Raw genomic sequence first — 27,234 nt, 5'->3', positions numbered from 1 at the left:
CAACAGTGGACGCATTAGTCCACTTAGCCACCAGACCTGGCAAAAAGGGGTCAGGGCTAGCCCTATTTATAGAATACTGCCCCTATGCAAGGAGTCTACCTGTCTGGGGCTCCGATTCACCAAGGTGGAGGATTTCAGGGACATGGAAGGGGAAGAGGTATTCTTCCCCTTCCTATAGATCACAAGACTGGAGTTGCTGTTGCCACTTTAAAGAAGTCAAACCCATGTCGCTACTGTAACAAGTTGGGGCAGTGGTAGCGCGAATGTTGCTTTAATCCTGCAAAACAATAAGAGAATGGAGGGTTTAATCAACCCCACAGTAAAGTTATGCAACCCCAGAGTGTGCCCAGATTGAGATTCCAGAATTCAGCTGGATACCAAGTACCACAGTCCCTGATGCAACAGCAAGTTGTAAATAGTGCTCGATTTAATTAGAACGCAGACATGAATGGGAACTACAATATGTCCCATCATATTGGCCCACACCAACAGTTTCCCGTATTTGATGCATGTAATAAGTACGGCTCAGATCAGTCCTTATGACAGTGCCTGAGGAGGGAGGAAGACTTGCTGCAGTCTTAGAATTAGCTGAGATGCCTTACAAGTGTAAGGAGAGAAACTTGAGCACTCCTATGTGCAGAATCAATGACTGCTATGTTAATAAAAAAGGGTTGTCCAAGCGCAGTCTGACTGATATATTCCAAGTGTTTAATTAGTCCATAGTTAGAATCATATTACTTCATATGTTCCATATACAGTCAAAGGTGTAAACCATAAACAATTTCTTGAGATTATTACTGTAGCAAAACGTTGTCAAAATCACCCCGATGCATTTCGAGCCTGGGCTCTTCTTCAGGGGGAAACGTCTAAAGAGAAAATGCACATAACTGTGTTTAGAACAAGAGCCCGAGACAAGTACGAAGAAAAGAAGGCGAAGTCGTGCTGTGAACGGCATCACCTTGGTGTACCCGGCGGTTCGAGAGTGTAAAAACCCAGAAAGATGACTTGCTAGGAAAAGGCTAGACAAAGTGAGAAAAACTGATACATGTGATTAAATAATGTCCGAATGGGTGGTGATGCAACGTGAATCTCGTGGAAACAAAAGAGGGCTGGCTAATTCAGTTGTAAAAGAACGGTGGAGCCACGAATGGTGGTTGGACCAAAAGATAAACAAGGTATTGGCAAAGAAAATGCTGGTAGCCCGGACGAGCGTGATGATCTGGATCTAAGTGCTGTATAATAGTGACAAAGTAAATGCCGGTCGGTTATGGAGTGCACCTGTGTGCGACGAAAATGAATGAGTGCTCCAAGAATGGCGTGCCAGCGTGAGGAGTTACCATAAAGTGAAGCATAAATCTGCTGTGCTTACCATGCCAAGGTGAAACAAAAAACTCCGATATCCCCGATGTGTGGCGTTCGAAATTTCCAAAGGGAAAAGTGAGCGATGCGTGAGCGTGCGAAATAAGTGCTTCATGAATGAATATAGAAACAGGACTGTGTTGTGCGAATGAAAGCGTAGTTACCGGCTAGAAAATAGAAGGGATAAAAGACTTCGATATAGATTTGGAAACGAAGAATATGCAGCAAAAATGTGCTCCATGACTGAGTGATACAAATAAAAATAAAAATAAATTGTGAAACAGTCCTATTAATGTGACAAAACGGGGGTCAAGCTCAGAACGGAGTGAAGCGTAACCTAGCGTTGCAAATACACAATGATAAACAAGAGACAAAAAGGGTGCGATTGAAGAAAAGGGTGAAAAACGAAACAAGACTGACAACAAAACAGGTAAAATGGTGCGAGTAATAAAAGAGAAAAAGAAAAAAGATAAAAGAAAAAAGATAAAGAGTGGGTTGAAGAAATGGATGTGAGACCAAGGGTACTTAAGAAAGAGACAAAGTAAAGTAAGTCATAAGAGAAACATGGGGGAAGAGAAAGAATGTATGGACAGTCAGAGAGAGAGCAATAACGGATAGAGGTAAGATTCACTGTAGAATCAGAGGAAGCTGCTGTTTTCTAGTCTGTCATTGAGTCCCATCGGGTGGATGGAGCGAAGATTATGTATCCAGTACAGTTCACATTGCAGCAGAAACTTTTTGGGATCCGTCCACCTTTGACTGTATATGGAACATATGAAGTAATATGATTCTAACTATGGACTAATTAAACACTTGGAATATATCAGTCAGACTGCGCTTGAACAATCGTATTTTACTAACATAGCAGCCATTGATTCTGCACATAGGAGTGCTCAAGTTTCTCTCCTTACACTTGTAAGGCATCTCAGCTTGTTTTCAAATAACTGCCCCTTTAGGGCAGAAGGCGACCTTCTTGAGCAGCCTGAAATTGATCACTTGTTTTCACCTTGATTTATATTTGGAGTGCATCGGTTCACACTAATTCTAGTCTTAGAATTAGACCACAGTGGATGATCCGTTTATGCTGATGTAGAATGCCACAGTGTCACTTTCCTGTTCAACACTGGCGCTACCCACTCTACTGTGAGAACAGCAGAGGTACCAAACCTACCCCTCTCGGGAAAAACAATCCAAGTTGTATGAGATGCAAATAAAAGATTGTCAGACCCCCTTACTGAAGAAGCGCCTGTGAAGATAGGGACATTTGAAAATAATCATCAATTTGTGGTGTGTGATTCGAGGTCTGTGTGCCTGTTAGGATGTGATTTGAGGTGGAAGTTAAATTGCACCATCTATTGCACACCAAGGGGTATTGAGCTTCAGACAAATGAGGACATTGCCTTCAAACTGGCAAACCAGAACTTGTGCATTTCATTGTTCCCCATGATGACAGTTGAAGACTCACCAATGGATCTCAGAGATACAGTGAGGGACCTAGTTTGGGATTTTTCTGGAAAGGACATTGACTCATTCGAGGGGTTGAGCCGGTCCGTATCTAAGTTAAGCCAAATGCCGGATACCTGAGAACACAACAGTATAACCTGACAGCCGAGACAGTTGCTGGAATTACACCTGTGATTGAGACCAGGATTGAGCAAGGCATTTTGAAAGACATATTGGGGAGTCCAGCTAACTCAGCCATTATGGGTTTGCAGAAGCCAAGTGATAAGTACTGCATAGTGAAGGATCTCCAGAAAATTAATAACATAGTGGTTCCTTGTTGTCCTGTGGTTCCAAATCCATCTGTGATATTGTTCTAGGTTCCATGTGAGGCTGAATAAATCACTGTTACTGATCTTTGCCAAGCCTTCTTTTCCATTCCCCTCCATGAGGAAAGCCACTTCTTATTCACTTTCCAGATGAGGAATCATGTTTAAACGTGGTGCCGTGTCCCACGAGGGTATACAGAGAGTCCTTCCATCTTTAACCAGATCTTGAAGAACAATTTAGAGTCTCTGGTCATGCCCTGTAATTCCCCTAGTCCAGTATATCGATAACCTTTTAGTTGCATCAAATACTCTAGACGCATGTAAACTTGATACAATTGCCCTACTGAACCATTTGGCTGAGTATGGACATAAAGTGTCTCCAAGCAAGTTGCAGGACTGTATGACAGAAGTCCTCTACTTAGGACATCACATTGTGAAAGGTGCGAGAAAGGTGTAACAAGAAAAAATCTCAGCGATCGTGCAAATCAATCCGCCTCACACACAAAAGAAGTCAGGATGTTTCTGGGAATGGTGGGCTACTGCTACTATCGCCAGTGGATACCCAACTTTTCCCTAATGGCCAAGCATCTATAGAGGTTGACACACTAAGATGTGTCTGATCCAGTGCCCTGGGACAATAAGTGCTTGAACTCATTCCTGGAGCTGAGAGAAAACCTTTATTCCACTCCTGTCTTTGGAATGCCAGATTACAACAAAGCGTTTTCGCTCTTTTGTAGTGAACGAGAAGGGTGTGCTCTCTGTATTGACACATAATCATGGAAGTGCCTGTAGACCAGTTGCCAATTTTTCTGCTACTCTGGACCCAGTAGCATCAGTGCTGCCCAGATGTCTCAAATCCATTGCTGGAACAGGTGTCAGCATTGAGAGATGCAAGAGCATCATAATGGGTCACCCCTTGACTGTCCATGTACCCCATTCAGTTGAAATATTGCTGACTCAAACTTGTACTGTAATGAGCAGGCTATTTTTTTTGCTGCTAAGAATGTTACCTTAAAAAGATGTTGAGTTCTGAACCCTGCTACTTTACTTCCTTTACCTGATTTTGATGCGGATGAGATCGAAGTAGAGCATGAATGTCTCGAAGTCACTGAACTATACACCAAACCCCGTCTTGACATTTCTTTAAAAAAAAAAAAATTCCTCATATATGCCACCAGATGGTATGACTCTAGATGGGGTCTCTCAAATCCGCCTGCACAAATCGTTACTATGCGCCCTGAGATTTTATGCTTAGCGGTTAAGGATCACCCAGAGGTAGGCTGTCTACTAGTCCAACTCCCTTGTTCGAAATCGGTAAACCTTGCCCCATGGATGACCAGACCACAAACAACTGGCATAATCATTGGACTTTTCATCGTCTATCTGTCCGACCATTTTATCAACGGAGCCCAAATCTTCGCCGCACCCTCTCCACTACAAAACAGATCTAATTTACTTATGGCCATGATATTTCTTAGGCAGTCTGCAAACCTTGGGGGAGTCGGGGATTTCCATTCTCTGCACACCTCTCTCCTTGCGATGACAATAACAAAATATAAACTGAAAGATACTGTCTCTGATATCATAGTCATGTGGTAAACCAAAAAAAAATCAATCTTGGACTACAAGTAACTGGTCTTGACAGTACCTCCTCTAAAAAACTGCAAACCTGTTGCCAATAGTTTTTAATTTCTGGGCAATCTACAAAAATGTGTAAATCAACTGCAGCTAAAAGCTTACATCTAGGACAGAAATATGATTCTCCAGATATTTTTCTCAATTTTGAAGGAGTCCAGTAAACCCTGTGTGCTGTGTAGAGATGGTTCCTTCTAAGATTGGCAGGCTTTATTGTTTTTTGGGATATTATAAATGAATCTATCCAAACCTCCAGCTTCTTTTCCGTGCTGTCTGCCAATAAATCACCCCAGAGTTTCGAGATTTCGTCCTCCTGCCCATCTTTTGCCCCTGTTAGTAAGATATACCAAGAAGAGACCTCCCTCTTCCAACCTTCCTGTCTGCTGGCTAATTCTAGAAATTCACTTCCTTCTTCTTCTAGCTCCCAATTTTGACTTCCCCACCAGGATGATAATTGATAGTATTTAAACCTTGTAAGAGATATTCCTGTCATATTAGATAAGGATGTCCAGTCTAGGAGACCTAAGTTGTCGTGCAGGTCACCCCATCTTACAAAGCCTGCATCCCTCAAAGGGGACGAAAGGCTGTCAGATAAACATTCGGGTGTTCCGGGGGAGTCCCAAATTGGTGCTAGGGAGTTGTAATAAGGGATTTTCCAGATTTTACAGACTGCTTGCCACAACTTAAGAGCTGTAAGTAAGATTTTTAAGCGGACTTTCTTATAGAACTTCTGGGCACCGAATTTAAACAAAAAAGATTCAAAGCCCTGGGGTAGGTCTGATAACATCGCCTGGAACAGACGGCTATGTGAGGATGAGTCCAGCTTGTTAGCCAGGAGTGTGAAATTTTTTAACTGGAACGCATAGCAGTAAAAAAGTAAATCGGGGAGGGCCAGGCCACCTATTTTGAACCCCCTTCTCAGCTTCCTCCAAGCAATTCTTGGTGACTTAGTAGCCCAAATAAATGAGCCTATCTTGCCCTGCAGGCTGGAGATATCTTTATTATGGAAGGTCAGTGGGATGCTGTTAAATAAGAAAGTTACTTTAGGCAGTACTACCATTTTGATTAAGTTGACTCTACCATATATACTAAGAGGTAGACCGGCCCATCTAAGTAAAAGTTTAGTTATTTCTTTAACCACTATTTGCCAGCTTGTTCTGGGGACATCAATAATCTTTTGCGTAAGGTAGATACCCAGGTACCTGATCTTGGTTTTCACTCCTGGTATAGGGACCGGACTATTCCAGCTCATTATATCTGTTTTGCTCTTATTAATGCTATATCCTGAGATTGCTCCATATTCCTCCGCTAATTGAAATAACTTTGGAATAGCCTCTAGTGGATTGATGGTATAAAGCAGTAAGTCACCAGCATATAATGCGGTCTTCAGCTCCAGCCCACCCATTTTAAAAGGAATGATTGTTGGATACGATCTCAACAATGAGACAAAGGGCTCGATGTACAGATCGAAAAGGAGAGGAGACAGGGGACAACCCTGTCTCGTCCCTCTTGATATCATGAACCAATCCGTCAGGCAACCATTGATCAGCACTTTCGTCCGTGGGTTCCCGTACAATGTTTTAACAGCCTGAATAAAGGATGATGGAAAGCCAAATCTGGTCAAAGTGTCCCAAAGGAACAACCAATTGACCTGATCAAATGCCTTCGCGGCATCAATTGCCACGATGGCCAACGGCAGTCCCTTTTCTTCTGCAAAATCTATTGCTCCTATGACCTGAAATGTCAACTCATTTAATTGTCGACCGGGCACAAAGCCCCTCTGATCCGGGTGGATAATGGTTTTAATAACTTTAGCTAATCTCCCGGCCAAAATTCCAGAGAATATTTTAAGGTCAGAATGCAGAAGAGAGATAGGTCTATAGGACTCTATTTTCATGGGATCCTTGTTAGGTTTAGCTATTAAAGTAATAGTAGCCTCTAACCATGAGGGTGGAATACCCCCTCCTTGCTGATATATGTTGTTAAAAAGAGACAGCAAGTGGGGAAGAATCTCTTCTACATTATCCTTGTAGACCTCCATTGGTAGACCATCTTGTAGTGTAGTTCCTATATTCCCAATAGGCTCTGCGCATTGGAATAATATATTCAGTAGTGTAGACGTAGGACTGAGGTTATCTAGGTCTTTACTGACTATATTAGACTTAAGTTTTTTTGTGCCAGCTAGCTCAGAGTTCACTAGAAACTTTCTCGAATAAGCGAGGAGGAGTTTAACCTCCCTGGATAGACAAGAAGGGATTTCGTTTCTGACAACCATAAAACATGACAACTTTGCTCTCCCTGAATAAGAGTATATCTCTAGAGTCGTGTGAAAACAAAAGACAGCCATTTCACTCAGTCAATAAGTGCTTACTTAGTTTAACCAGATTGCAGAGAAAAAGAGAGACGGGCGTTTTCAATAAAAGGTGTTATTTATTGAGCAGTCTCTTTCCTCATACAAGAGAAATGAATTGCTACAATTGCAATACATATAGTGAAGTAAAGTGCATACAGTAAAAGCAGGATTATGAAATAATACTGTAAAAGCATTGATATGGTTTCTTAGCCATATGATACTTTAAAATGGATAAAATAGATACATACATATATACATTGACTAATCGTACTCAACTGGTGCTTCTAACTACGCCTACCCCGGTGTACCTGACCTAAGCCTAATACACGGGAGGGAGTAAGTAAGTAGCAGTTTAAGTTAAGTTTGGTTTGCCAAGAATCTGACTCAAGAATTCTCTGTAAGGGTTTAGTCAGTTCAGTACCTGGGTAATAGAAGGCAGGAGGGCTGGTATCGCTCTCTCAGGACTCGGTATCCCAGTCACCCGCAAGGGTAAGCTGGAAACGCCGGAGGCTGGATTTCTCGGCAAGAGAAAAGACAGCGTCTTTCTCAGCGCGTCAAAAAGGGAGGGGCAGCATCCGTGGGCTCTCGCATCAGCTGGGCTCTCGGGCAAGTTGTCGCTGCTCCAGATTCACCACCACCGTGTCTTTGCTTAAGGCAGCGTTGGTATATTTATACCTGAAAGGTGCCGGGGTTGACGTAAGGATGGACATAAGACGTCAATAAAGATGTCACTAAGAACTGGTCGTTCTTACAGTGCTTTACAGGAGTTCTCGGACGAAATCAAAACAATAGCAGGCGGGGATTTCCCAGGTTTGCTGGAGGCTTGGATTTGTTTAAGAACTCGCTGTGCTTTCTAGGGGGCTGGAGGAATAGGCTTGCTTCATGTGACAGCATGCGCTATGACCGAATTATGAAAAGGGTTTCTGTGCCGTTGCAGGGATATTATTGATTTATAACCGGACAAGGGCAAAGAATAGGATATTGATTCAGGTACCTAGATAAAACACACTACACCCACTCCACGAATTCATGTCCATAATTACTAAACTAAGCAATAGTAAACATATCTAACGGTGCATGTGTATACCGATCCACCCCAAAATACATTATTTTGCATCTGAAATGGTATATGCGAAATACACGAAAATGAGTATAGGTACTGTATGCTTTCAAGCAGTGTAATCATTCAATAAAGATGCACATATATATCAGCATGAATGATTTGCAAAAATTACACATGAAATGGCTCTTAATACAGAAAAAAAAAGTGCGAGACCATTCCATCACATATAAATACAGTTTCTTGTAAATATGCTAGAGGTTGAGTTCAATATATTGTCTCTAGAGTTCCTAACAATAGAAGCTCTGTTCTCTAAGAATAGTTCTACTTTAAGCAGAGGATGAGTGCCAAAAAAAAAGGTAAATATTTTGGAATTGGGGAAAAATAGTTTTGTTTTCAAGGGAAGAAGTCAAAACAGTTCCAAATATTTCAGAAGCTTTTGTTTTTCAAAGCTGAAGGCCAAATTCAGAGTTCAGGGAACGCTGAGTGCTTATTTGCTTAAAAGTTTATTCTTTGTGTTCGGGCGAGAACATCATTTCAGAAAGACTTTCAAAAAAGCAGTTTACCGCTTCAGGTGAAAGTTCGACCAAGTTGGACAATGTCGCTACCATGCAGTCTTGAGCATGATTGCTTTCAACAATGTTTTGATCAGCATTGCTTACAGAAGGTCGTACCTGGTTGATGCTGCTCTCATCTTGTACTTCACTACCCTTTAATCGCAGTGGTGAAGTCTCAACGAATGCCGTCATCAGGATGGGTAACCCCTGGGGACAACACGATGCATGAGCCTTTACTGGACTGAGCAAAGTATCTGTATCCAATGGTACTTCTGATTGTAGTGTAAGACAGATGTCTAACACGCATTCTTCTCCGCACAGCATACATCTTAACACAGGTAAGATACAATTCTGCCAGATGGGTCTGAATGAAAGAAACCAGGTCATATTCAGATCTCTTAGCCGGGCTAATCCAAGGACTTTAGTCATGAGGTCCCGATAGCGTATAGCTAGGATCGTTCCTTCCATTGTTGCTGGAGTCTTGTCCGCGTTTTGGCTTGCCATAACGAAGCAGGAGAATCAAAAATAAAATGCCTGCTACGAGTCCTAACAGGAGTGGAAGGCCACCAAAGATCGAATGGACAAAATTAGGAAATATGCCCAGGACTGCTTTGAAAGGTGTCAACAGTCCCGAAAAAATTGTCTTAAATACACTCGCGATACCATTCGTATCAGAAATGTTTAAGATTTCGTTTAGCATTTCTGCGAAGTGTAGGGGGCAATTTGTTGATAATAATGCATGTATCTCTGTCGTTGTCTTTGCAACTTGGAGATCATACGTTTCTTTCGATGACGTCAAGTGCACTGGTGTCTGTAGAAGCACAGTCTTCATTCTGCTTAAAGTATCAATTCGAATAGAAGAGATTTTCAGACTGGGCCAAATTTTTTCTTTCCTGTCTGGAGTGTCGTTTGGAAACAATACTCGCTCACAGCAAGTGACCATGGAACTTACGCTTACTAGATAAGCTTTTCCTGGCACCAGGCCACAACATCTGTGGTCCACAATTAGAACATAGCTCCCGTTAGAAAGCCGTCTAAAGAATGGCTCTATTCGAGTTGCAGGTGTGCCAAGCTGGTGACATGAAAGGTTATTTGAAGTCCCCTCACAGGCCCCATGCAAATTTATGCCCTGACACAGAAGTATACCACTTAGTGATTTTTCACAATATTACCACTAAGAAATATATTCTGCCCTTTTTCACTATAACATGTGTGTGTGTGTAAGGTAATTCCCATGTTGACTTAATGTATCCTTTACCCAACCTTTCATACTGGCCTGCCTGTGTATACCGTTGGCAGTATCGAAATTGGAAAGTCGTTATCGGAATAGTTATTATCCCATGTATTATCCATTCAATGACAGGTCGTTCTGACATTGTCAATGGTAATCTCTCAAGTTTTTCAATGTTCAGAATTGTATATTCTGTTCCCTTTTGTGCCAAGCTGATTTGTATATCAGTAAGGTTAAAGATAGAGAATAATGACGTTGTGTTGATTAAACGCCAAGGCACGTAGCCTGAACGCAGATTTTGTAACGTCCAGCCAAGCTGTACAATAGAACGCAATTGGGACTGACCATGTTGTAACATTAGCATGTCCTGTTCTATTATATCGATTGCAGATGACCGCTCAGCCCTCCACAGGGCTTGGTCGCCCCACACTCGCTCCACACTCTGCTGCCGCTCCTGCCTGCCTGCCGCCTCCTGACCTTCCCGCCGAACCCGCTAATCGCCGCCTGGATTTCCCGCCGCTGCCTCCCTGCGCCCCCCCCCCGTGATCCCATTGGCCACCCCGCTCCCGCCACCCAGCTGCTCCCCCTCCCGGCTCCTTACTTATGACGCCCCCCGAGCGACCGCACAGCGGGAGCGCCGAAGGTGCGCCAAAGGTAAGCCCGTCTGCGCCCGTCCGCGCCTGGACCGCGCCCAGCGCCAGGACCCCTGGCCCTCCCTGCCGAGGCAAGACGGTCCCGACTGACCTACGACGCCGCCACTCTCAACGCACTCAATGCCGCCCGGACCCACGCCTGCTGCCGAGCCACCCCGAGACGCACCCACGGACCCTTCACCTGCTGCACCTGCAAGTTCACCTGCCTCCGAACCTGTCCCGCACCCGCCAAGACAAACACCAGCAGCAACCACCTCAAGTGCATCCTGATCAACACCCGCTCCGTCCACAGACACGCCGTGGAACTCTGGAACCTCCTCGACGCTACATCACCGGACGTCGCCTTCCTCACGGAAACCTGGATGAATGCCTCCTCTGCACCCGACATCGCCATCGCCATCCCAGCCGGATACAAAATCATCAGGAGAGACCGCGTCAACCAGACCGAAGGTGGCATCGCCATCGTCCACAGGAACACCATCCGCATCACGACCGACGCCAACGACTCCTTCGCCGCAGCCGAGCATCTCCACTTCCAGATCCACACCGACCCTAAGACGACCCTCAGAGGCACCCTCGTCTACAGACCCCCGGGACCACGCACACAATTCAGCGAAGACATCACAGACTTCATCAGCCCACACGCCCTCCCCTCCGCTGACTACGTCCTCCTCGGGGACCTCAACTTCCACCTGGAAAACAACAAGGACCGCAACACCACCGCCCTGCTGGAAAACCTCGCCAACCTCGGACTCAAGCAACTGGTCAACACCCCCACCCACTACGCCGGCCACACGCTTGATCCCGTCTTCTCTTCCAGCAAGTACATCACCTTCAGCCACGCCACCGGACTCCACTGGACCGACCACAGCTGCGTCCACTTCAGCTTCAAAAGATCAACGACCCACCACCACCCGCAACAGGTACCCCACAGGAATTGGAGCAAGATCACCGCGGACCAGCTCACCACCTCCCTCAGCCAGAGCCCACCCGCCAACACAACGGACCCCAACGAAGCAGCCCGCAATTTCACACAGTGGCTGACCGCCTGCGCCGACGACCTCGCGCCACTAAAGAACCCTCCCAGCAGACCCAGAAGCAAGAAGGCATCCTGGTTCACCGACGACCTCAAGGACTCCAAGAAGACCTGCCGCACCCTCGAGAAAGCCTGGCTCCTCGACCGGACCACCGACAACATGACCGCCCTCAAACACGCTACCCGCAAGCACCACCAGCTCATCCGCACCACCAAGAAGAAATCCCTGAAGGAACGACTGGACAACAACGCCCACGACAGCAAAGAGCTCTTCACCATCGTCAAGGAGTTCTCCAACCCAAGCACCGGCACCAACGACATCACTCCGTCACAAGACCTCTGCGACTCCCTCGCCTCGTTCTTCCACCGCAAGATCGCCGACATCCACAACAGCTTCGGCGCACCACCCACGCACCCAACCGTCGAACCAACGCCCCCCACCGACACCCTTCGCACCTGGACCACGGTGACCACTGAAGACACAGCCCGCACGATGAACACCATCCACTCCGGATCACCGACCGATCCCTGCCCACACCAAGTCTTCAACAAGACCGACTCCACCATCGCACCCCAACTCCGGAACATCATCAACGCCTCCTTCAACACCGCCACCTATCCTGGAGAGCTGGAAGCACGCCGAGCTCAGCGCCCTCCTGAAGAAACCGACAGCGGACCCCACCGACCTCAAAAACTTCCGCCCCATCTCGCTCCTCCCTTTTCCTGCTAAAGTCATCGAGAAGATCGTCAACAGACAGCTGACCGCCTTCCTCGAGATGAACGGATCCCTCGACCCCTCGCAGTCCGGCTTCAGAGCCAACCACAGCACCGAGACCGCCCTCATCGCAGCCACCGACGACATCCGGACCCTGCTCGACAAGGGGGAAACAGTGGCCCTCATCCTCCTGGACCTCTCCGCTGCGTTCGACACGGTCTGCCACCGCACCCTAGTCCAGCACCTCAGCAACAACGGTATCCAAGAGAAGGCACTGGAGTGGATCATCTCGTTCCTCGCCGGAAGAACACAAAGAGTCCGCCTCCCCCCGTTTCACTCCGAGGCCACCGAAGTCATCTGCGGCGTTCCGCAAGGATCTTCACTCAGCCCCACCCTCTTCAACGTCTACATGAAACCTCTCGCAGCCATCGCACGCCAGCACAACCTCAACATCATCTCTTACGCCGACGACACCCAGCTGATCCTCTCCCTCACCAGAGACCCCGACACCTCCAGAATCCGCCTACACGAAGGAATGAAAGACGTCGCCGAGTGGATGAAGGACAGCCGCCTGAAACTGAACTCGGACAAGACGGAAGTCCTCATCCTGGGATCTTCACCCTCCGCCTGGGACGACTCCTGGTGGCCCCCAGCCCTGGGCACCGCACCCAAGCCAACCGACCACGCACGCAACCTGGGCTTCATCCTGGACCCCTCCCTCTCGATGACCAGACAAGTCAACGCCGTCTCCTCATCGTGCTTCAACACCCTGCGTATGCTTCGCAAGATCTTCCGCTGGATCCCGACCGAGACCAGGAAGACTGTCACCCAGGCACTCGTCACCAGCCGACTGGACTACGGAAACGCCCTCTACGCCGGAACCACAGCCAAGCTACAGAAAAGACTCCAGCGCATCCAGAACGCCTCCGCCCGACTCATCCTGGATGTCCCCCAATGCAGCCACATCTCCAGCCACCTGAGGAACCTGCACTGGCTCCCCGTCGACAAGAGGATCACGTTCCGGCTCCTCACCCACGCACACAAGTCTCTCCACGACCTGGGCCCCAAGTACCTCAACGACCGCCTGAGCTTCTACACGCCCACCCGCCAGCTACGGTCCACCAGCCTCGCCCTCGCAGCCGTACCACGCATCCAAAGAGCCACCGCCGGAGGAAGATCCTTCTCTTACCTGGCTGCCAAGACTTGGAACTCCCTCCCCATCCACCTTCGGCTGACCCAGGACCATCTCGCCTTCAGGAAACAACTCAAGACCTGGCTGTTCGAGCAGTAGCATACCCCTCCCCCCAAGCGCCTTGAGACCCTCCCGGGTGAGTAGTGCGCTATACAAATGGTATGATTGATTGATTGATTGATGATACAATCCTGTCTAGTGAATATATTCTTGAAGACAGAGTCATTAACCCATTGTCCACAACAGAAAGTGATTTCTCCAAATTAATACGGTCAATTTCCAGTATTTTCTCTGCTGTTTTAATTTGAGTTACTTTCCAAGCTTCGTTGTAAGCTGCATATATAGAGGCCGCTATGAAACGTTTTTGACGCTGTTTGCGTGGTCCCATAATGAAATCACGCAAGTCAGCACCTTCTTTAAGTAAAGTTAAGTGTTGCTTAATTTCTGCCAGTGTGGATGTATGTAGCCATTCGAGGCAGAGTTTTCCTACACTGTATGTTGTTACAATCCCTGGATGTTGTCACTGGGAGTATCTAGGGTCTGGCCTGGTCAATTTGAACCCCTGTATCTTATTCAGGAATCTATCTTGACAATTATTTGTGTCTGTGGGCCAGATCAACCATTTCTTCCAATTAAGATGTGTTCTGTTTTAGTTAAAAATATGGGTTACGTCTATCTCAACATCTGTAGTGCTATTACTATCAGGTGTTGGCTTTGGAATAGACGGTTTGTTTAAGTCTTTAATTTTGGCTAGGCCAAGACAGGTTGTTTGTTGAATTGTCTCATTCAAGAATATAATTTGTTCTGGGATCATGCAGGCTCTGAATAATGATTCTATACTTCGGACTTGCCAGTCTTTAGTACCCCAGATGGTTTTCGTTTCAATGTTTTTGTTTCAAAAATGAAAACCAAATGTATTCATTTTATCATAAAACGATTCTGAATAGATTAATTTTGTATTTGTTAGCATGGTTTTCATTCCTGTCTTATTTAACAGTTTGAAATAAAATGTTTCTGCGTCACTTGTGTTGAATCCTGAGAAGTATGGAAATTTCTCATAGAATGTTTTCGAACTTCCTTTTGGTGGAGTTGCACAATGTTCCCATTGATTATAATTTAAAACATTTCTAGGCTGAGCAGATTTATGCAAATGATGGTTACCATAGTGGTTGTAGCAGTACATCTGATCATAATTTGATGAACCCTGTAAATAATCATGTTCTGTAAATTTTGTTGACATAACTAAGTCTGACATCATATCATTAATACTTTCAAAGTCCCAATCATCAGAGAATGTACTCGGTTTTATAAAGTCACTTAATGAAACCTTAAATTGATGAGGATACTTCAAGAGTTCAACCGGGCCATATATATCGTAATCAGTTTTGTCCCATGCTACCCCACCGGGTAATGGATTGGCTGTGAAGTTCACTGAAGAAAGTTCTCTTTTTTCGATGTGTAAAGACTTTTGTGGCTTTAGGACCAAGTTGATTTTCTGACTTGCTGTGTCCATTGTAACATATTTTCCCTCAATGAAGTGTCCCAAGCATAGTACCATGATGAGCCAAAGCAGGAGGAAAAGTACACCCAGTACCACCCAAAATTCAATCCATGGGGAAATCAGATAGGTCTCCTTTAGTTGATGAAAGAGTTCTTTAGCTTTGTCTTTAAAGGTTTTTGATGTTGTCGGCTGTTCCTCAGGTTCGCTCGGATCCTCAGAAAAAGTCATCGAAATTGATGAAGTAGCCTGATGCAGTTCTGTCAATTGTTGGAATTGCTTCTGGATTTTTCTTTGCTTTTGGAATTTTCTTTGTTTCATTAGCATAGTCCGTGGCTACATCGTTGTAGACAGGTGTTTCTTGACGAGTAGTTGTAATTTGGGTTTCAAGAGGCATAAGTTCCATGGCTTTGTTGCATAGTCCTTGTTGATTCACTGTAGGTTTATCAAATGTGATTAGTCTTTCAGTTTGAACCTCTTGATTTGTAGCAAAATTTGGTGTTCTGCTACTTCTTGGGAGTCCACTTGGCCTACTACTTACTATTGGCCACATGATTGTGGTTTAACCAGGTCGATGGATACAACTCGGTTCTCCTTTTTACCAGCAAGGGGCGGTAGTACAACTGATCTTGTTCCGTTGACAGCTAAGACAGGTACTGCTTTTCTGTAAGAAGGCCCAAATTCCTTCTTCACCGCGATTTTCTCTCTGGGACAGGTGGTTTCTCTTCAGTGGCTGTTGGCTGTTGTTTCAACTTTATGTTGCTCAGGTCTTTTCTTGTTTCATTTAAGTCCTGTAAAATAGCCAAACGATCTTTGATATCAAAGCATTTTATTTCCACCACTGAAGTTTGACTATCGAGGTCCTGGATTTGCATTCTAGTCCCGAACAATAGTTCGTACGGACTGAAACCTCTTAGAGAATTTCTTGGCAGATTATTAAGACTACGTTGGACACTTATTAAATGTTTGACCCACCCAACACCCGAACCTAATACCTTTGTCGTTATAGATTGCTTTATGTCTCGGTTTTTTCTTTCCACCATCCCATTTCCCTCAGGAAGGAAGTGATAAGATTCCCGCAATGCAATGCCCACGCTGGCCATGGCCTCCTTATAAGCTCGAGAGCTAAAAGCAGGACCCTGGTCAGAATGTAGCATGCCAATTGCGTCTATGCCGCTATAGACTCGCAAATCTTTTATAACAGTTCAGACGTCAGCCGAGAGCTGGGGTCTACATTTTAAGTGAAGCTAGTCTTAAATAATATTATTAATGGAACGCATTTTTTTTTGGGGGGTATTTTTGTGATCTCTAAAAGAAGGGCATTGGTAGTACTCCGGGCATTTCGCCACTGCGGTCTCTGTTGCAGTTTTGACAATAAAATGCGAATTTGTAGTTTTGCAGGCTCATTCCCGGCCACCAGTATATTAATTGTAATTCTTTCAGAGATTCCTTAATCTTAAGGTGTCTTAGACCCTCACCCATATGTGCGTCTGCCACTAATAAGTTTCTCCTGTTCGTGTTTGGAATCACTCTATCCCCCACTCCAGGGATTTGAGGAAAAGGAACGGAGTTTGCATCGATTACGTATGTATAATTGAGTGGATAGTTGACAGGTAGCGCTGAACAGTCGCCTTTTGATGACGTTTTTACTGCCAGCATCGTTTCCCCGTCTATGTATTTTGCTGAACGCTTTTTTGTAGCTACGGAAGCCGGTTTAGTAGCTTCCGCTGTGGCTGTCTCAGCCAATGAATTCCCTGAAACGTGAACGCCATCACGTTCATGACTCAGTGAATGTATCACGTGAGTCTTTGGTAGTTCTTTCTGTGAGAGAACTACTTGTTCCCAAAGCGATTTTTTCTTTATTGTGGCACCTGTGTCATCTTCGTAACCGTTTTGAACCCATTTCTGCAAGTCGTTATTGTATGATTTGACGCAGTAATATGAATCGCACACTATTAGTGTCGGGAATTCGCGATCCGCATTATCTAGCGCCATTTTTAACGCTATTATTTCTGTTTGTTGTTCTGAATTATTTTCTACAGAGTGTGACTTTGTTACCAGAGGTGTCAATTTACCCCCGCGCCACACGTTTTTAACAATTTCGCATGTGGTGTTATAGGCTTGTTTTCCGCAAACTGAGGGTTGTGCATGTCCGTCCATGTTGTATTGGCCGAATGTCGATTGGCAGAGGATATTCTCTAAATGTGTGAATGGGTTTAGAGGAGCACTCCTGGTTTTTTATGTGTTTACAAACTTAGTTATTTACTGTGGCTTATTAATGTTTTATCTGAGCGTGCTACAGGGGTGCACGTATGTCCTGACCGTGCCTAAACTTAAATCCCTTATCTTAAGTGTATACAACACTTAACCTCTGTGCACTGTTGCTGGTGCGGTTGTACAAAGAGAACAACGCTGCGCTTATTCAAAACGTATTCACTTTTATAAAACATTTCAAAAAAACATTTCAAAAAAACATCTTGAATATAATCTCTTCACAGGTTTCAAACAATGTTTTATGTATAAATACTAACTAAACCATAGATCCAATCATTATTGTTTTCATTCACAATAAATTCAATGCATTTTTAACATATTTAACAATAATCCAAATGTTAAATCGTGGACGACTTTTCTTTTGCCCAATGCATTTCAAGCTCTACGAGCTCTTCATCAGGGGCTTGTGAACTGAAAAGTGGGGTTCAATTAATCATTTTTGAATGCATAACATCACATCTGTCACAAGATACAAGGCTTCAAGAGCTCTAATGGAAATTGTAAAAAGCAAACAACATGAAAGCGGCCCAATCACCTCACCTCTGTGTGTAAAAAATAAATGAATAAACTCACTCGTCCCGAAATCCAGAAATGATTTCAAATCTGAAAAAATGAATGAATGATCGAACTGAACCCTAGTTCAAACAGTTTCGTTGCTTTAACATCTCTGAAACCACCTTCTCAGCCTTCGTACCTTGAAGGAAGCTTGCTGTGCGTTAACCCACTCCTCAAAGGACTGCCGACTTACTCACTCGCCTGTGAATGACAAGACCAGAATCTAACTAATTCTTAAATCACATCACTATGTCGTACTCCCGCCTCATGTTACACGAGCACCCGAGCGCTCACCTGTCTCTTGCCACAGCCTCTAATCAACAAACTCCAACTCGCGTACACCTCAACCTTCTCCGTACAACAAACTTCTTGATGCAGTGTCAACAGCTCCTCCTCTCTTTACAAACATCGTACCTCAAATCTAAAAACGGACTAACAAGATATTCTCTTTCATATTCTAGATTTTTTAATTTTTTCATTTCCGGGTCAAAATAGTATTTCACTTTGTCTGTAGCAAGAGAATTTTCCCATTGTATCCATTTTGGATTTAATGCCACAGTAGGTAAATTACATGGGCTTGTTAATGCCTCAAAGGCTGATTCTGCTGTTCTAACAGTAATCTGTCTGCCATCAGCTTGGTCTTTTTCTTATGCTACAGCTGTTTGAACTGCATGAACAATGTTTTCCTTAATGCTGAATGTTTTTTCAGTTTCTGTGTACAAATGTGATTTGTATGCTATTGGTACCGTTTCTCCCTCATTAGAGGTCAGGTATGTGAATCCGCATCTTCCTGGGATGACCCGGATCACAAGGTTGCGTGTGTTATCGCGTGTTTGCAATTTTGTTTTAGCTAACATGTCTGTTTGCAATGATCTCAAAATTTCTGTGTGTTTTTGAGTCCAATTGATTGTTTTAAAATCTGGTTTGATTAGTTCATAGAGAGGTTTAACCCTCTCTGCATAATTTAGAATGTAAGTTCTTCCGAAATTCAGGAAACCTAGAATTGATTGTAAGTTTTTCAGCGTTCTTGGTGCTTGGATTACAGCACATTTCTCTAAGAAATTGTCTGCCAGGCTTTTGCCTTCACTTGATAATTCATATCCTAAAAACAGGACAGTTAGATGGGCAATTCGTGACTTTTTAAAGTTGAATTTGTAACCCTCTGCTGCGAACCCAAGTATTATGGTGTTCACTCTTTTCAAGTGAGTATCCAAGTCATCATGTGTTAGATAGATGTCATCGACATAAGATAATGCCTCATCATCATACATTTGTAGTAACTCTGTTACTCTCGCTGAAAATAATCCGGGGCTGTTCTTGAACCCCTGGGGGAGTCGACAGAATTTTTTTTCTGCGAGCCCATTATTGAGAAAGCGGTCAAATACCTGCTTTCAGGTGCTATATTTTGACAAAAGAATCCATTAGAGATGTCTAATGTTGTTTTGTATTTTTTGCGCACGATGTTATTCATTAGTGCTGCACTATGTGAATTTTGTACTGCAAATGTTTTGCAGCAGGAGTTAAGTTGTCTGTAGTCCAAAACTAGATGATATGAATCGTCTGGCTTGGAGACAGGAAACAAAGGGTTATTCATTTGTGAGGTGCAAGTTTCAATCACCCCCTGATATTCAAGTTGATCTAAGATCTCCCTGACCTGTTTTTTAGCTTCTTGCTTAATTGGGTACTGTCTTTGAGGTGAGTCCTCATCCCATCCAACATGATTCTTATATAATGCAGGAGCTTGGGCTACTGCCCACTTTCTTGCAAGTGTATATTTTTTATGGATTGGAATGTGATTTGAGAAGGCAGGCATAATCATTTCTTTGCCATGGGGCACTCCCTTACAAACTCCGGTGGCCAGTCTTTTTCAGCTAAAAGGATGTCATAGCCTTTGGAGAGGTTATCCCAAAATAGACCCCTTATTTTCCTAGTCTTATCTCCCTCTATACGTAATGTTATTTCGTATATTTTATGAGGTTTGCTAACTCTGGTGTCTGCAGTTTCCACCTGAATGTATTCATTCGTGTCCACTGTCTCCAGATGATTCATCAGGATCTTGCGAGCTATGCTCACTTCTGCTGCGCTTTCTAGCATTGTCTGAGCCCACTCTCCGTTTTTCAGCTGTGTCCTCAGTATCCTCGGCATGTTTGATTACTTTAATACTGGCTACCTTCTTTTTTGGAAATTGTAATTTTTTACTTTGATGAGCAGGTTCCTTGTCTTTGGACTTGACGTGCTCTTCCCTGTGTTCTGACCGTCCTCTTCTTTCCGATTTCTGCGAGGAAGTCTGAAAAGATCAAGAGGGACGTGTATCAATATCTTGATATCTATCAGGTTTCTTCAAATTATCCCTATTTCTAAGGTTGTATCTTTTCTCAGAGGGCTCCCTCTGGGGAGACTTGTGTCCTTGGTCCGGAGATCTTTCTCTCCGCCGAGGAGACTTTCCTCTGGACTGGAATCTTTTTTCTTTGGGAGTGGAGTGTTTATTTCCATCCCAGCTCTTTTTTGGAGTGTTTAAATTATTTTTAATAAATATTTTTTCAGGATTTTCAGTTAGTTGAGGTTTTACTGGTTTCCCACCCAAACTATCTCTTCCTAGTTCTTCATAGGATTTTTCTATGATTCTGGCAAGTTCAAATGGCTGTTCTGCTATATCTGTTTCTTTCAGTTTCTGGCGGATCGCCACAGATGCTGCTTCTCCTTTTATGTTTGATAATAATAAAGCTGAGACCTGCTTTTAGTCTTTCAGTAATTTCATACCCAGAGTTAAAGCAGGTTCTGGACCGTATTCATTTTGAATCTGTCTTAGCACATCAGGTATTACCGCCATGGACGGAACACCATGTGTTTTTGTGTAAATGGAAGCAAAGACTGTGCCCCAAGTGTCACAGTCCTCCACATGTGGTGTGATCCCCATTGGAAGACAGATAGTCAGAATTCTGTGTTTCTCAGTAGGGGTAGTATCCGGAAATACTGCCTCTATTTGAGTGATTTTTTGTGCTAACCAGAATGGAATTTGTTCCCGTTTTGCGGGTACTTTACCCAGACATGACTGTATGTTGTGTGGTGTTATTTTATTTGTATTCCCCTGATGAGGGGTCAGATGTGGAATGTTAATAGCTGGTTGAACTGTTGAAGTCCGCATTACATATTGGACTAATTGTCTATGAATTTTAATCAGTTCTTTTAGCTGTGCTAAAAGTTCTGGTATTGACATTTTTTCAATGTCTGGATGTGGTGTGTAACCGGCTAGAACCGGCCACGTTGCTCCTGGTCTACCTAGTGGACCGAGCCTGGTGATGTGATTATTATGTTTTAGGGCGCCTTTAAACCAGAGCAGGTGCTCTTGGTATTTTAATGGGATTTCCACCTCCTCGAAAAGGGTGTACTCATCCGGAGGTTCCTCTATTTTGTAATAGTGGAACTCATGTGTGACAGCGTTTGCTGTTGGAAAGTTTATCCATGAATAGAATACCTCTGTCTGCCGATACTCATGTGCCTCTATTACGAATATGACTGTACCACCTCTCGATGTTAGTCCATTTTCTATTAGTTTAAGAGTTATAGTTTTTCTTATGCTGACCGGGATGAGTATTGCATCCGGGTCATTATGTAGCAGAGTTGTGTCATCCGCTAGGAGTTGAGCTGCTACTCTAGCTGCCTCTCTTTCTTCTTCATTGTCTGACATTTTACTGACAAGAAGGTTTTTTGTTGCAGATTAAGTTTTTCAAGGAAACAAAGATTAGGTGCACAATATTTTGGAGCACTGTATCCTTCAACGTTGAATAAACCAAAAACTATACATAGAAATCTCTTTCTACTAAGTTCCGGCGGATTTTAACCTTTGACCCACTCCAGACGTCTTTGGAGTATTTACGGGAGAAAGGGTCTGTGTGAAAAAGCACTACTGAGTTACTCTAATGTCTTGCGTTAGATTTATCGCCTTAGCAAACCGTTGGGCGCCATGTAGTGTAGTTCCTATATTCCCAATAGGCTCTGCGCATTGGAATAATATATTCAGTAGTGTAGACGTAGGACTGAGGTTATCTAGGTCTTTACTGACTATATTAGACTTAAGTTTTTTTGTGCCAGCTAGCTCAGAGTTCACTAGAAACTTTCTCGAATAAGCGAGGAGGAGTTTAACCTCCCTGAATAGACAAGAAGGGATTTAGTTTCTGACGACCATAAAACATGACAACTTTGCTCTCCCTGAATAAGAGTATATCTCTAGAGTCGTGTGAAAACAAAAGACAGCTATTTCACTCAGTCAATAAGTGCGTACTTAGTTTCACCAGATTGCAGAGAAAAAGAGGGACGGGCGTTTTCAATAAAAGGTGTTATTTATTGAGCAGTCTCTTTCCTCATACAAGAGAAATGAATTGCTACAATTGCAATACTTATAGTTAAGTAAAGTGCATACAGTAAAAGCAGGATTATGAAATAATACTGTAAAAGCATTGATATGGTTTCTTAGCCATATGATACTTTAAAATGGATAAAATAGATACATACATATATACATTGACTAATCGTACTCAATTGGTTCTTCTAACTACGCCTACCCCGGTGTACCTGACCTAAGCCTAATACATGGGAGGAAGTAAGTAAGTAGCAGTTTAAGTTAAGTTTGGTTTGCCAAGAATCTGACTCAAGAATTCTCTGTAAGGGTTTAGTCAGTTCAGTACCTGGGTAATAGAAGGCAGGAGGGCTGGTATCTCTCTCTCAGGACTCGGTATCCCAGTCACCCGCAAGGGTAAGCTGGAAACGCCGGAGGCTGGATTTCTCGGCAAGAGAAAAGACAGCGTCTTTCTCAGCGCGTCAAAAAGGGAGGGGCAGCGTCCGTGGGCTCTCGCATCAGCTGGGCTCTCGGGCAAGTAGTCGCTGCTCCAGATTCACCACCACCGTGTCTTTGCTTAAGGCAGCGTTGGTATATTTATACCTGAAAGGTGCCGGGGTTGACGTAAGGATGGACATAAGACGTCAATAAAGATGTCACTAAGAACTGGTCGTTCTTACAGTGCTTTACAGGAGTTCTCGGACGAAATCAAAACAATAGCAGGCGGGGATTTCCCAGGTTTGCTGGAGGCTTGGATTTGTTTAAGAACTCGGTGTGCTTTCTAGGGGGCTAGAGGAATAGGCTTGCTTAATGTGACAGCATGCGCGATGACCGAATTATGAAAATGGTTTCTGTGCCGTTGCAGGGATATTATTGATTTATAACCGGACAAGGGCAAAGAATAGGATATTGATTCAGGTACCTAGATAAAACACACTACAATCTGGGCCTGGGGCCTTACTCCTACTCATCTTCTTTAACTGGACCCTGATTTCCCCTTCAGTAATCTCACCCGATAGAGTCTTTTTATCTGCCTCGCTCAATTGAGGTAGTACCCTCTGGCTCCACCACTTCTCCAATTCTTCTGTTCCAGTCCATAAAATTTCCTGATATAACTCTTCCATGAAACCCCTGGCTTCAGCCCTGATCTCTTCATCATTAGTCAGCTGTTTTCCCGAGTTCCGTTGGGACAAGGTATTGATGTTGTTCCTAGTCCTGTCTGATCTGGCTTTCCACGATAGGAGTGCACCACACTTCTCCCCATATTCAAAGTTTTTAAGTTTGCTGGCCTCCCATCTATCATAAATCAACTTATCGGCTTTGGCTTTAAAACTCAATTGTTACTCTAGAAGTTCCTTTTCGAGTTCTGGGATCTTCTCTCTTTCCCCTAAAGCTGCCTGCTGTAGTTCCTGTTCTTTCTTCTTAATAGAGTCCAGATCTTTAGCTTCTCTTTCTTTTATCTCTTTTCTTTTTTGTTTCATCTGGTATCCCAAAAAGCCTCTGAGAAAAGCCTTGAATGACTCCCAGACAGTTTGTTCTGTAGTCGAACCCGCATTAAATAGGAAGAACTCCACTATACTGCTCTTAATTTTAACTCCAATGCTATCTTCCAATAGGATGGTTCTATCTAAGGTCCATCTACGTTCATAAACAAAATTCTTGAAATTAATAGTTAGTTCTACAACCAAGTGGTCTGAAAGACCCACTGGGGTATGGGAAACTGAGGTCAAAACAGATTTAAAGATATGGTCTACCAGGAACAGGTCTATTCTTGAGAATTGCTTGTATTTTTTACTATAGAAAGAGTACTCTCTTAAGTCACCATTCTTGGCTCTCCAGGCATCCATCAAGTTGAAATCTTTTATTATATTCTTAAGAACTGAAAAAGACCTCTTAGGCGAGACATATTTTGCTCTGGAGGTACGATCTAGCTGACAATCTAAAACAAGATTAAAATCGCCCCCAAGAATGACAGGTGTTGTGCTGAAGATTAGAATCTTCTCAAGGTTTTGAAGAAAAGTTTCGTTATCTTCATTTGGGCCGTAAAAAACTCGAAATGTATAAGGTGAACCAGCATTCAGAAGGACCGCCACCAGCCATCTCCCTGACTGGTCAGTGTCCCAGCTCTGTACACTAATTCCCTTGTTGGCCCTGATAATTATTGCTACTCCCCTAGAGATTCCCTTCTGCCTAGAGCATAGCACATCCTGTACCCAATGTTTTTTCTCAAAAACCCTCTTACACACTTCTGCCTCAAGATGAGTCTCCTGCAGCAAATATATACTAGCCTCTAAGTTCTTTAAAAAATCGCAAACCCTCTGCTGTTTCTTAAAACTTCCTATTCAGTTAAGGTTCCAGGAAATGATTTTACTACTAGTATGCAGGTTTACAGCCATAACCAAATATTACCAAATATTACCAGCCAGCAACCCTCCGGGATAAATGCAACATCTGAGTCAGTGTGTATTGTGTTTCTGTGGTTAAATGAGGACTTTTTATTCCTTTTTCCCCTTCCCTCCCCAACCCACCCATTCCCTCCCCTGAGGAACCCCCCTTCATCTTAGGCGTTGTCTAGCCTCTATGGAGCTCCCCGTCTTTCAGCACCCTGTCTATCCTATCCCTTTCCATCTATTATATGTGATTAACTGTGTTTAAGAAAAAAAAATAATTCCTTAATGCCTTATATATGCAGTGTGATCCCCCCCCCTTTTTTCCCCTTCCAAGGAGAACTAATCATTACCTCTGGTATACAATGTTCATTTTCATTTAAGCAGTAAGTGCTAGCGAATGTCAGGTATATGGGCAGTAATGAAAGCTAGGTACACCCAAACCGGACTACTCCCTCATGTTCACCAACAGCTCGTCTACTTCTTCTGGCAGGTTACAAGTGTGCATTTTGTTATTCCACATGATTTTAAGCATAGCTGGAAACTTCATCTGAACTCGCGCCCCCAATGATCTAAGTTTAGGCATTCTTTAACCTAGTTCCCATTGTCTCTGAGCTGTTTGTCCTCCTATATCAGCCCTGATTTGGTATGGATTGGCCCGATAGTGGAGAGAGGCGCTCGCCAAAGATCTGCTAAGTATCAGCTCCTTAACATTGTACGTCTGGAAATATACCAGAATTTTCCTGGGTGCCTTACGGTCTGGGTGTAATCTGAAGGGGTCTCTATGGACTCTCTGTATTTCTGCTTCTAAATCTATATCTAAATGGTCTTTCAGAACACCCTCCCTAAGGAGTCTACAGACAAAGGTTTTAATAACCTCCACTTCTTCCCCCTCGGGTATCTTCAGTATGCAGAGATTGTTCCGCCGTGAGTGAGTCCCCAGCCGTTCCATGTCCATCATTAGAGCCCTGTTTTGCTTTTTTAAGGCACAAAGATCGGCGGAGTTCTCTGCCGTGGTGACTGAGAGGGTAGAGACCTTCTTTTCCAGTGTGGTCGTCCGAGTCTCTATTCCTTCCAATTTGGTTTCCAAAAAGTCAAACCTGTCATGTAATCTTTTCTGGTTTGCCTCAGAGATTTCGAACTTTTCAAGCAAGTCACCCCTCAATGAATGAATAAAAGTCCTATTTTATCAAGCTCTGAGGGAGGGGTAGGAGACTGAGCCGTATCCTTATCGGATCTGGCGTAAGTTTGAGAGGTTAAAGTAATTGTAGTGTCAGGCTGATTACACACTGGAGTTGCCTCCAACAATGTATGCTCTCCCAATAACGGATGGGATGACCCAGCACCTTCTGCTATCGTGGAATCTTGATGGATTAGAGTATTCTCGGTCGCACTGTTGCAGCCACTCATCAGTATGTCTTTGTCTAGACTAACCGGACTCTCTAGATCTTCTAGATCCTCCTCAGCTTGTATTTCCGCTATAGGGGAGTACCGGTTCTCCAAAACTGGGGCAAATAAAGAAGGGGGCTGAGTTAACTGGGTTGACTGTGTATCTACTTCTACACCTACCCCCTCCTTCATGGAATTCATTTTCTCCATTACTTTAAAATAACTTTTGAGAGAGGGTGTGTTTTTTTGTGTTAAAGCCTGCTGGGGGGGTTTACTACTGTTACTCTTCTTCGCACATCACTTCCTCTTGCTCTTATGTGGTGTAAGTGGTGAAGGTCTCACTTTTTCACCCAATTCTGCCGAGTCCAAAACCCCCTGCTGCTTTAGTTCTTGCTTAGACCTCAGTTGGTATCTGTTTTTTACCACCTCCCCTCTGCTTTTAGACTGCTTAATGCTAATTAATTCTCTCTCTACGGTCCCTGAGAACACTGTTACCAAGTTTGTTTCTGCCGGAGCTAGGGTCTCGGAGCTTACTTGACACTGGCTAAACAAAACTGGTGCTCCAGCTGACAGAACTGCCTCGATACGAACACTTCCTTTAACTGAGGTTAACTATTTAGTGGCAGAAAGGTGTCCCCAGCCCACAGGGCCTCTAAAGTGATGCAGAAACGCTCCTTTTGAGTGTTGCCACACTTGCCATTTCCAATTTGCACACCCTGAAACCCAAACCCCAGTCCCAGTTCCCGAACTTATCTTCTCTGTCTCTGGCTGGTTCCGGGAGACCGTGGAGACCGTCACCAACACCTCGGCTGCTGTTCCCGGAACCTCTTCCAGAACAGCGTTTCTCCTGACGTGGATCGGCCCCGCCTTGTCCTCCAGGTGCGAGTTCGGTGTTACCATCTCCCCCGGGTCCTAAAGCTGCCTCCGTCTCCGCCACTGCTCTGCTCGCCTCACTCGCCTCGCTCCCCTCAAGGTATCGTAAAATATAGGCAGGGAAAAACCAAGAAGAGAGAAAACTTGTTTTTTACCGTGTTACACCACTCGGTTTCCCGTATCGTCCGTTCTCATCGCAATGCTTCCGTAAGGGAAAATCTGAGGCTGATTTTCGGTACTTTCAGACGGGGAGCTCCGCGACAGCCGTTAGCCTGCCGCCGCTATGTCCCTCTCAGGCCTAGTCTTGACATTTCTGATAAACCATTGCCTGTTTGTGGATGGCTCTTGTCTCAGGGACAATG

This window comes from Lissotriton helveticus, chromosome 3_1 (genome assembly GCF_964261635.1).
Source record: "Lissotriton helveticus chromosome 3_1, aLisHel1.1, whole genome shotgun sequence".
Lineage (NCBI taxonomy): Eukaryota > Metazoa > Chordata > Amphibia > Caudata > Salamandridae > Lissotriton > Lissotriton helveticus.
Note: the sequence above shows the minus strand (reverse complement) of the source record.